The sequence below is a fragment of the Rattus norvegicus genome, chromosome 2 (assembly GCF_021556685.1).
Source record: "Rattus norvegicus strain SHRSP/BbbUtx chromosome 2, alternate assembly SHRSP_T2T, whole genome shotgun sequence".
NCBI classification, from domain to species: Eukaryota; Metazoa; Chordata; class Mammalia; order Rodentia; family Muridae; genus Rattus; species Rattus norvegicus.
Genome location: NC_141535.1, coordinates 189314796 through 189326359, shown reverse-complemented (window position 1 = coordinate 189326359; position 11564 = coordinate 189314796). Strand labels below are relative to the sequence as shown.

Genomic DNA, 11564 nt, shown 5'->3' with positions numbered 1-11564 from the left:
GGATCCCTTCTCTCCAAACACGGGCCCCCGTCAGACTAGAGAGCACCATCGGGCAGGCATCTAAAACGTTTCTGCAGAAACATAATTGGTAGTGGCTGAATGGCTGTGGAAAACTGCCCATGATGAGAGAATGTTTAGTCAGGGTCACTCTTGGAGAGGCTCAGCTTCTGAGGTGGTTGAAGGAGCAGCTCTGGGAAGTGTGACAGATATGGCTGGTGCTTGGTGCGAGGAGGGCGGAGCTGGTGGGGCGGTTGTGAGGATTCGCCCGAGGTGCTTTATTCAACGGATTTCCAACACCCATTAACAGTTTGCAATTGTTTGTGATGGAAATAATCTTGCTAGTGATTGAAATATAAATGACCACCGATAGATATAATTGGGCTGATTGTAGTAGAAAACTTGTAGCAGCTGAAACAAATTTCCAAAGGTATAAATTAGCAGAGGATAACAAGAGCTCATTATGTACAGAGAGTCAGGAACATTCTAGAATCACGCCACTTTCAGTTGATTGAGGCAGTTACATTTAATTTTGGCCAACACACTAGCTCTCTTGGTGTTCTGTGGCATATAGTTTGTTGGATTAATACACGCTCACCCCAAGTAGGAGTACCTCAAACTTAAGGGGAAGACTATAGATAAATAAGAACATCTGGTGGAGGAATCGAAGCAGATGTACGGATTGGGGAACTTCAGACAGCAGGTCCTTACCGTCTCAGTGACTGGCCGGTGCTGTGCGATATGAACATCTTATAGAGATGAATTAATTGTGCAGACACGGCAGAAGACATCCTTGACGCTGTTGTCTTTTGCAGTTACAATAGTATTTATGCTAATGCTTAGACTGACAAAGCGGTCCATAAAATGCGCACTTGCACACAGAAAGGCCAAGTGCTTGGTCTGTTTGTTGGAGAATGCTTTGTGAAATGTGACAACAACAGTACCTCCTAAACTTCTCACGTAGAGGTGCACATACGGGATAGCTCATGCTTCCCCAACACAGATCCCCTGATGTAGAGGAATGGCCCTGATCCTGCTATCATTCACACAGGGCTATCTGTCCAGGGTCTGCAGCAGCATTAGGGTGATCGTGTGACACGCCAATTGTTAAAGCAGGGCAGTGACATGGTCTTAGTCCAGAATAGTTCTGTCCAATGTCACGTGAGAGATTGCTTTTTAAGCCTGAGGTCTGTGAATTCAACAAAATCACAACTTATTTCTCAAAGATCTTAATGTTGCTATTGTTCTTGATAGATCACAAAGCAGGAGGGGACAGTGTACCTGCTGTGCATATCCTATTTTAACCATCTTTCTGGGGACTTTTACAGATTCTTCCTTTCTCAAATAGTTATAGTTCTATTAATAAATATATAGTTATGGTGATTTATTCCTTCTCTTTCTCCTTGTGAACTTAATGGCATCGAAAAGTCAAAATTCTGGATTCCAAGTAAACTGAGAAATCTCTACAAATGCAGTAAGACTCCCTTGTCAAGAAGAGAGAGAATCAGCAGCTCCCAGTGTGAATCCTGCAAGTTCTGTGTCATGGCTAAACAGAGGTTTAAGCCTACTTCTTTAAATATCACCTTCTGACTGAGAAGGTAAGCATAAGCCTTAGGAAATGGGACAATACAATGGAATATCTCCCGGAACTACAGTGTGACCCCACACAGCACTGAAACACAATAAAATGCTTTTACTAAAGGTCTCTTGGACACATAGCAAGAGGGAAATGCTTAAACAGTTAGAAAACAGCCCTCTTAATAGTTCATTACCTTTCCCCATTTGCCGCCCTCTTTCCCTTCTTTCTGAACTTGTTCTTTTGTTCCCAGGTTATAGTAAAGCTTCCTGTTCTCGTGTAGCATACACTTTTCTCTTTTCTCTGCTTTTCAGTTTTTCTGTGTATTGGTGTGCATTCTGTGTTCTTGTTGCTGGAATGAAACAAAAGCAACTTCAGAAATCCAGGCCTTATTTTAGCTTATGGCCCACTGTGGTAGGGCAGTCAAGGCAGGAGGAGTTTAAAACATCTGGTCCCAGCATCTATAAGAAGCAGAGAGCAGGTGCCTGGGAAGTGACTCGGCTATTAAGAGCACTTTCTGGTCTTCCTGAGGAACCAAATTCGGTGCCCAGCACCAACCAGCCTTACTACCAGCTGTAATTCTACTTCCAGGAGACTTGCCATCTCCTCGGACCATCTGAACACCAAGCAGATACACGGTGTATGCTCATATACCTGGGCAAAACACTGATAGATCCAAAATAAAAATAAAGTTTAAAGAAGCAGAGAACAATGAATGGATGCATGCTTCTCAGTGCTCAGCTAATTTCTTCATTTTATGTTGTCCAGGATCCTCTGCCCATGGAATGGTCCCAGCCACAATTAAAATAGGACACCCACATCAGCTAGTATAATCAAGATAATCCCCCTCAGGCATGTCCGGAGGCTCTTCTCTCTGGTAATTCTCGGTTTCGTCAGGTTGACCATTGACAGAATGAGGACGTGTTACTCTGCTCAGCACAGTTAGAGCTCAGCGCTTCAGTTTTGCAACACAGGATTCTCCTTAGAAAACAAGGGGAGGAAATACTGTGAGTGCTTAAGGCCCTTTATGCTTGTCTGCAAATGTAAACGTGATTCCCTTAAACGTTTGAAGACTTATAGGATTTCATATAATAACCCCAGAGCAGGGCCTGGCCAGGCACTGGGAACGGGAAGGACAAGTGTTTCACCTCCAGCCTTAGCAACAAAGAAAGATGGGGAAGAAGAGAAAAGGGAGTGGACGGAGCATGGACTGGGGAGGAGAAAAGGGGTTTTGTAGGTGACGATTATTTTAAGACTCTATCCGAAGCTTCCAAGTATCAACTGCATGGGAGAAGAGAAATTCGGAAAACATGTCCAGTACGGTAGTAGAAACATGTCCAGTACGGTAGTAGAAACATGTCCAGTACGGTAGTAGAAAATAAGGTCTGTGGCCTACACATGACTGTAATTATGAAACAATACGAATGGGGAAATATACATCTGTTAATATAATGCCAAGAACTCTTTTCTCTATGAGTGAGCTTTCTAGACTATCAATACTCTCCAGTGAGACATTCGCTTTCATTCATAATCTGTATGTGTACCTGCAGTGAATATTCATGCACAGAAACCACAATTTTTTATAAAATAATACTAATTTTATATGATAGTATGATAGTAATTTTTACTATCTTTTAGCACGTAGAAAATAACGCCAACCACAGGCCTAGCAAATAACGTTTGTTGCTTCTAAGGCACGGCGGCTGTCTGTGCAAGAAACTGCTTAATACGCATCAACCGAAAGAAAAGCACCAAACACACACCAGTGACTTCCTGTTACTCTAGACACACAAGTGCCTGGTTAGCACAGTAATTCGCCTGTGGGTATAATCATGGAAGGAGCCAGAGTGTTTCAAATTTTTTGAAAGGTGCAAGAGAACTAACAACAAAAACAAGATTCAATGCGCATGCGCAGGACACGCGGTGCTCTGAGCCCACTCTGACCCATGCTCAGGCGGTTTGCCACTTTTGCTGTAGGGGCCAAAATACATTTTAAAACCTCTGCCGCCATGGCGCCTGTGCTTGTGGCGAAGGGGGCAAAAAAAAAAAAAAAAAAAAAAAAAAAAAGAAGCAGGTTTTGAAGTTCACCCCTGACTGCACTCACCCTGTAGAAGATGGAATCATGGACGCTGCCAATTTTGAGCAGTTCCTCCCGGAGAGGATCAAGGTGAACAGGAAAGCTGGTAACCTTGGCGGAGGGGTTGTGACCATCGAGCAGAGCAAGAACAAGATTGCTGTCACTTCCGAGGTGCCTTTCTCCAAAAGGTATTTGAAATATCTCACCAAAAAATGTTTGAAGAACAACAACCTCTGAGACTGGCTGCGTGTCCTCGCCAACAGCAAGGAGAGCTATGAGCTGCGCTGCTTCCAGATCAACCAGGACGATGAGGAGGAGGGGGACGAGGATTAAGACACATCGGTCTGCCATGTTTTGTATTAATTCATAAATAAAATTTAGGAACAAAAAATGTTTTAAGCAAATGGCGTATCGTAAATGGTCCCATGTAAGCTTACCTGTCACTCTACGTCATGATGTTTTCTCTTTTGCTTTCAATGCCTTTCTCCCTTAGGCACACATACACAGAATATTTTCTCAGCAGTTGAAGAAATTTGGCTTTTTAATGAAATAAAAATGACTGCATTAAGTTGGAGAAGCACAGGTCAGTTTATCCAGTGAAAACTCCCCCAAGGACAATTTTCCAGTTCATTGTCTTTTGTACAACTTTGTGTTTGTTTGTGTGTATACACACAAAATTGTTATTGTTGAAATTCTGTCAGTATATTCTTGTATTAAAATTTCAGTGTTTTTTATTTCCCCTTTTGATTTCAAAATGTCCTTTTCCTCTTTTAATATTTAGTTATCACCACACACGACCTTCCTTATTCTACTTTCTTCTTCCACATACACACCCGGCCACTGGCATTTACTTTGTACAGAAATATATTTTAACTTGAAATAATTTCCACACCTACTTTGTTTAAAGAAGAGCTACGGAACATTAAATTTAATTTATGAATCCCTCTATTTGTGTTCCAGTCCTTTTCGTGCTCACGTGTGTGCAGGGGCGAGCGCATACACACACACACACACACACACACACACACACACACACACACACACAGTGTTGCTGCTGTGTCTCTATATGGCAATGACATTAGAGTTTCTGGCAAAAGGCAATGTATAATCAATTCTCACCTGTCACAAATGGCTTTTAAGATGCAGCCAGATTATTTCGGAACTAGTGCTTAGCTCCAGCAAGGAGGAAAACGTCTCCCCCTAAAGGGAGTGCAGCCCTCAGCCTTCAGTCTGCTAGCCAAAGAAGTTTTGACAACTTTCAGTTAGGCAGTACAAAACAGCCATCTTGCAGCTAACATCTGAGAAAATCTAGTCTAGCACTTCAAAACTGGTTTATTGGTAGAATTGTTGCTAAGGAATGACAGCAAAGCCTTAATCATTTTTGTTTTTTCTGTAGGGAAATAAGAGTCCTCCCAGAACCAGTTACTAGCCAACCCCTGGTCTTGTTTGCGCTATAATGCTTAGCTTGATTTTAAACTCACCCACTGAGAAGAACTAGACTTTTCTCCCTCTGATCTCACTACAGATATACTGTCATTCCTCCTTATTCTTCCTGAAGTCCCTCAGAAAGATAAAACTCAGTCATTGTCTGTCCTTCCAGCCAGAGAAAATACTGATACCCAACCCAGATGTAATTGTTCATTTTCCGAATCCCATCATTCTGTACACACTAGGGATTCTGTAGATGCTACTAAAACGCACACACTTTTCTTGAGTGATGTATTAGCAGATGTCTTCAAGCGAACTCTGTCACCACATCGATATCAAAAGGTCCGGTTTGACCACCGTCAAACTTCCCGGATGAAGGTCTTGCCGAGTGGGTGCTCTGGAGATGGCTGTATCCCCCCTGCAGGTTCGCTCCCTCACTCGTGAGCACTGAGTTAGAATGTCTGATGATGATTTTCGACTTTAGCGTCTTTGATGTTTCTGGTTAGATCTGTGGCCTGCCTTTAAAAGTAAAACCTTCCCGAAGCCTCCAGAGGGCAGCCCCATACCAGAGGTTTTGAAGGACATATGTAATCAGTCCACTGGGAAGAAAGACCTGGACTCAGCCCTTTGCTCAGGTCAGTGTATAACTGACCGTGAATATCTGCTACCTTGTAGGGGTTGGAGGTGGGGTGAGTATGGGGCAGAAGCGAGCTGTCCGTATTGATGTCTAAGTAATCAAGGATTGTGGCTGACGTGTCCTTTAGGATAGTTCTCATTTCAGTAGTGCCCCCGAGACATGCAGACATTCATCCCATAAACTGACCATACATTATAGATTATGTAACTATAATCAAGCATAAAATTACATACCATTATATATTTGTATATGAGTTTCTTAATAAAATATGCTCTAAAGTAACGAACAACTTGATTCAAACATCTGAGTTTTTAAAGCGAAGCGGAAAACACAACTTCAGGCGGACTCTGGGGCTGCCTGAGATTACTACTTTATTTCTTTTTGCCAGCCTCCCCTCACTCTTCTGTATAACTCTTGCCTTTTTCTTTCTCTTCTAGTACCACTAGTTTCTGACATGGTTGTCTTCATAAATATGCTCCCACCACTAATTATATGAAACATATAACTCTATTTTCCATTTTTTCTATCAGTTTTCTGGTCATAGATGTGCTAAAACTTTTGACTTATGACTGGACCCCAACTTTTCTCTTTTCTCTCCTACTTTAGGGCATCTACTAAGGGCTGCGTAGCATATCCCTAAAAGGCATGTGTGGAGTCCTAATACCGAGTACTTCACAGTGGGACTGTGTTGGGAGATAGGGGCAATTATGGGTCTATGAAGTCATTGGGAATGACCCAGCCCATGTGACTGTTGTCTTTCCGAGGAGATAAGAACACAGGCACATGCAGGGGAAATACTGTGTGACGACTGAAGCAGAAAACACAACTCCAACTCCAGGAGAGGGGGCTTAGAAGAAGACAACCATGACAAGAGCTTGATCTTGGGCTTCCAGTCGCTGAAATGTCAAGGAAATAAATTTATGTTCTTTAGAAAAACAACCTTGTAATATTTATTATAAAGTATAGCACCTCTCCTGAAATCTTTCACTTCCTTTTCACTACAGCATGCAATTTCCTCACTTCCTCATGGTGGCTGTGTCCTGTTGTTAAGAACTACCCTGTAGCAGCCTGAAGTGGCATTTCAGCTCTGATCTTACCCACAGGAATGCCCCTCCCCCACTGCATAAGGGTGGCTCAGTGTTACATCTCATCACCTCTCCACACCTCTCCAAATCAGCTGCAGTTTGCCTCTCAGCCCCACGCCATGCCCACAACCTTCTCAGTCCAGCAGCAACCTCACACTGTCAAACCAAGTGGGCTTCTCTCGGTCCCCACCATCTTTGCTCATTAGGTGACAAGGCATTTTGAATCATGTCTTTTGGCTTTTGGGTCTGTTGTCCTTTTTGGTTTTGGTCTGTCACTTTCTTCTTGATCTCGTCACTTCCTTCCCGTAGGCTCCATCTCTTCCTTCACACTTTGGTACCCACTTCTACATTACAGTTTCTGAGTCCCTGTCTTTAGACTTTTCACTCACTGATGGATCATTAATCTCATTCTAGTGTAATGCCTTCCAAAACCACCTTTCCACCACACTTCAAGCTTGAGCTCTGCCCTACACTGCCCCAGCCCCACCTGTAGACTTCACTGCCTGTGTGTAAACAAACATTTGGCTTGACTTATATAAAATATATAAAATACAACTTGATACTTGAGCTGCAGGTAAACTTGGTCTTTCTGTATTACATCATCAATGTATTCCTAGTTTCTCAAGACAACACCCCCAGTCCCACTTCCCTTTTCTTTCAGCCATGTCTTTTGCCCAACCCACAACAATACCCTCCTTCTTTAATGTGCCTGGACTAGAGAAACCTCTGCACCTCCATGATGCAAGGCAATGTCACCTTTCTCTTGGACTTCTGGTAGCCTTCTAGCAGCTTGTCTTGTTCCCGTTCTTGCTCCTTAGTATTCAACTCTGGAATCAAAGCGATATTTAAAAAGAAAATTAATTTAGTCCTAGAACTATAGTTCAACAGTTAAGGGTGCACCCTGCTCCCATTTAGAGGATGTAAGTCTCCTGTCACTCAAGTTCCCAAGTGCCTGTAACTCCAGCTCCAGGGATTCTAGTGCCCTCTTCTGGACTCAGTGGGCACTGCAGTCACACATGCACATTCCTACTCACCCACCCCTCTTCACACACATAATTTAAAAACAAACACACACTCTAAGTTAGTTCCTATCTTTTTCTGTTCTCAAACCCTAGTGAGCACCCCACATTACTTAAACGAGTCAAACTTCATCATAATTTAAAATTCAGAGTTTTCTGCTGGCAGAACCCTTTTCGACCCCCCCCCCCCCCTGCTATTTATCCCATAATCCTCTTTTGCTACACAAGCCATGGATGTTCACCGATAAGGTCCTTCGTGGGCATCAGTTCTCTTTCCACCAGTGAGTTTAATCTGATTGTCATCACATTTTTTCTCCCCTTTGTTTCAGATCTTTTCATATCATCTATTTCCTTAAAAGAAAGATCTTTGAATTTGGAATTTTGTCTGAAAGGACTCCCCCCTACCCCCCGTTATTCTGCCTTTATAGAAACTTTCACATATTTGTCTATGTGTGTTGAATGAATAACAAGATAAACTTCAGATGGTTATGAAAAATAACATTTATGTCAGATGATTTTGTGCGAAAGTTTTCTTTATATGTGTATTTGTGTGCACAAGAGGGTATGTTTGTGTGTTGTGTGTGGTGTGTGTGGTGTATGTGTGTGTGTGTGTGTGTGTGTGTGTGTGTGTGTGTGTGTGTGGTATGCACCCATGTCTGCCCATGTGGATATCAAGGATGAGTTTTGGGCATCTTCTTTGCTCTCTATTACCTATTTTGAGACAGGGTCCCTCACTGAGTTTGCAGCAAGCCAGTTGGCAAAGTTAGATGGCCAGAAGTCCCAGGGATCTTCCTACGTTTGTGTCCTAGCACTGGTACAAAGATTGCCTGTCAGTGCTGCCACACCTGGCTTTATGTGGCTGATGGATGTCCAAACTCGGGTTCTCCTGTTTGCAAAGCAAGCACTTTGCCCATTGCACTATCCCCCTACCTTCTATTTAATTTTTTTCCTGCAATTTTATTTTCTTTAAGAAAATAACTACGGAGACATGTTTGTGTAGATATATGGGACCCAACATCGTGTCCTACTTGATAAATGAGATTTTTTCAAAACATAAATAAGAAACATCCCTTTCTGTGTGGGATGAGCCCTCACATGCTGAAGCTCAAAGGAGTCAGGAGAAACCCAAACCTAAAGCTTGCATTGCAGAAATTAAGGTAATCCTGGGGCTGATTGGGGAAAAATGGTGTTTTCGCTTTTATTTGGCCAATAGTAAAAAGGAAAATTGCAAGGAACATCTGTTGGCCTTTGTCTTGTCCCCTTGGGTTTTCTACCCCACATACAGATTTGTGTTAAATTATGATGCCAGAGATCAAACTGTAACAAAGTAACAAAGTACTGATGGGAGGAGGCCTCGGTTCAGGTAAACTTGAGTCTTAACCATCAGACTCTGTCATCAATATGTAGTGTAACAAATTGAAAACCCTCCCGTGACTGTTTCTTGTGCAAAGTGGAAATATTGGGGTGCAGCTCTTTTTCTACTAAGACCTTACTTATTATCACTAAAGGTTACTTTATTCTCAGGAAGATGTTTATGGGAATTTTTGTGCCCTGTGTTCTTTACAGTGTCTTCTACTTGTGGGCCTTGAATAATTTGAAAGATAACCGTTTCAGAAACATGTATGCTCAGCTGGGTACCATCCAAGAAGAGCAGCCTGGTACCCAGTAACCCAATTTATACATCATGCTGACGAGATGCCACTGTTTTGGGCAAGGTTATGCAACCTGCAAAATCAGGAGAGATGAAATTCAAAGCATGTGATATGTGTGTGGTTTCTGCTGTTTTCTTCTGTTATCCCTTCTCTCTTTCCTTTCCCCTCTCTCTTTCCTTCCCCTTCTCTCTTTCCTTTCTCCACAAATGCAGCAATGACGTAACAGTCATGCAACTGTATTGTGTAAGCTCTTTATTGTTTGTATTACTATTAATAATTTAGAAGACTTCCAGGATATATATGTATATGCCTCTCTCTCTCTCTCTCTTTCTCTAAATATATATATATATAAAATCTCAAAGAATAAATGTAATTATATATGTCACATATATAGATCTAGTTATATTTGTTCTTTGACAATCTCAAACACACACACACATACACACACACACACACAATATTTTGGTTATTTTCACCCTTACTGTCTATCCTTTCTTATCCAATTTACCTCCATGGAACACTTTTTCTTCTCAACAAGAGAAGAATATATATTTTACGAGAACTAAGACATCCATAGGTGTAATATTTGGTTTTAAATAGCTTTCAGCAGGCAAAATGAAGCAACTTCCATGGGTAGTTCTCTTGCTAGGTGTCCTGAAACATCCATCTGTTACCTGCCCAGGCCTCCTATCTTTCCCAGGTAAGGAAGCTGCCAGTTCTACACAACAGCCCAGACAAGTGCAGTTGAACCAGACTGAAGTTAATTACGCCCAAGCCTGCTTCTCCTCTCCTTTGAAGACAGGAGTCAATTTGGTTTCCTGCATCCAGGTGGTCCTCAGCTGTCCTAAATTAAATCACAGCAAGAATGAAGCTGGCACAGCAACTCTACCTTGCCTGACTCGCCTGGGTCCAAGTCCTCACACAGCGTTTCTGTGGAGTAGCCCCAGTGGGAACCACCCGGAAGCAGGCACAGAGGAGGTGTGCTCCTTCTCCCTGCTGGAAATGGGCCAAGGCTATGAACGTTAATCACCCAATCCTTGTAAAAGGTAGTAAGGAGCCTTTAATCCCAATGACTGGAGTCTTTGGTTTTTCACTTTATGTGTGAGGCTCTGTGAGAGGCAGGAGGCAGTTTTAAACAAATATTTTACCCAATACTAAACACAGGTCAGAACCCTGTAGTATCGATCTCAGGCTTGAGGATAGAAACTAGGCATTAAATAATGGCTTTCCACTGTCCTGAGGCCAATAAAACTCTAGCATTTGCTCTGAAATATCTTCCTCCATGCTGCAGTGTCCTCTTTGAGCTTATTTAAGGTGCTGCTTAGACCTGGAGATCCAGGCTGCTGTCTCACGAAGACATGGCTGCCTTTGAATACACTTACAGTAACATATGCTTAGGTAAAAGACCTTCTCAATCTTTAAGCTACACTATCAAATGCAAGGAAATTAGACCTAAGCTCTACATGATATAACTATTATGAAGTTCAACTAAAAGTAAATTAATGCTATGCTTTGTGAGTGACTAGGAGCTCTGTGACTGTGAGGTATTATTTAGGGACCTCCCTTTTCGTCAAGTTGCCCCCACATTAAAGCTAGGAAAGCCCTGGAGTCCCTACAGCGCTTGGCGAAACCAGTCGTCATTTGCTCTGTTTTGAGTAGGGTATTTAGAAAGAGCAGAAAATGTAAGTACTCTTGCCTTATTACAGAAATCTTAGTAAAAGCATGTAGGCATTATAGTAAAAGTATGTTTTCACAATGAAAGAATGATCACCATCTCCAAATGCATAGTCAAAGCTATAGAATATTTCATCATGAGCCAGAGCTTTTATAACCGTCTTACTGGCTCTTAAAGGAGTCGAGCATGTTGGATAGCTAACACTTAGGGAAGAAGCTTGGGGCATGCTCGGGTCTAAGGCTACAGAGAGAAGGCAGGGACAAGTGTTTGGAGGCCAGAGTGGAGTAAAGGAAGGAGAACAGGTTTGGGGATTAAGGGACTGCCACCCATGCTCCTGTGGCCTGTTTATTTTCGGACAGTGCTGGGCTAGTCTCCATCCCATGAGGGGATTCGATTTCATTTCATTTTCTAATCACAG

General features: G+C 42.4%; 1 long non-coding RNA gene across 1 annotated transcript; it reads right to left on the bottom strand.

Moving 5' to 3' along the window:
• Positions 1–1669: 1669 nt before the first annotated feature.
• LOC147996448 (uncharacterized) lies at positions 1670–10426 on the bottom strand. The gene is made up of 6 exons (XR_015678255.1): positions 10361–10426; positions 7557–7627; positions 4770–6611; positions 4088–4187; positions 3678–3934; positions 1670–2554 (listed from the first exon to the last, which is right to left on the bottom strand). It is a non-coding gene; the product is annotated as an uncharacterized LOC147996448 (long non-coding RNA).
• Positions 10427–11564: the final 1138 nt, after the last annotated feature.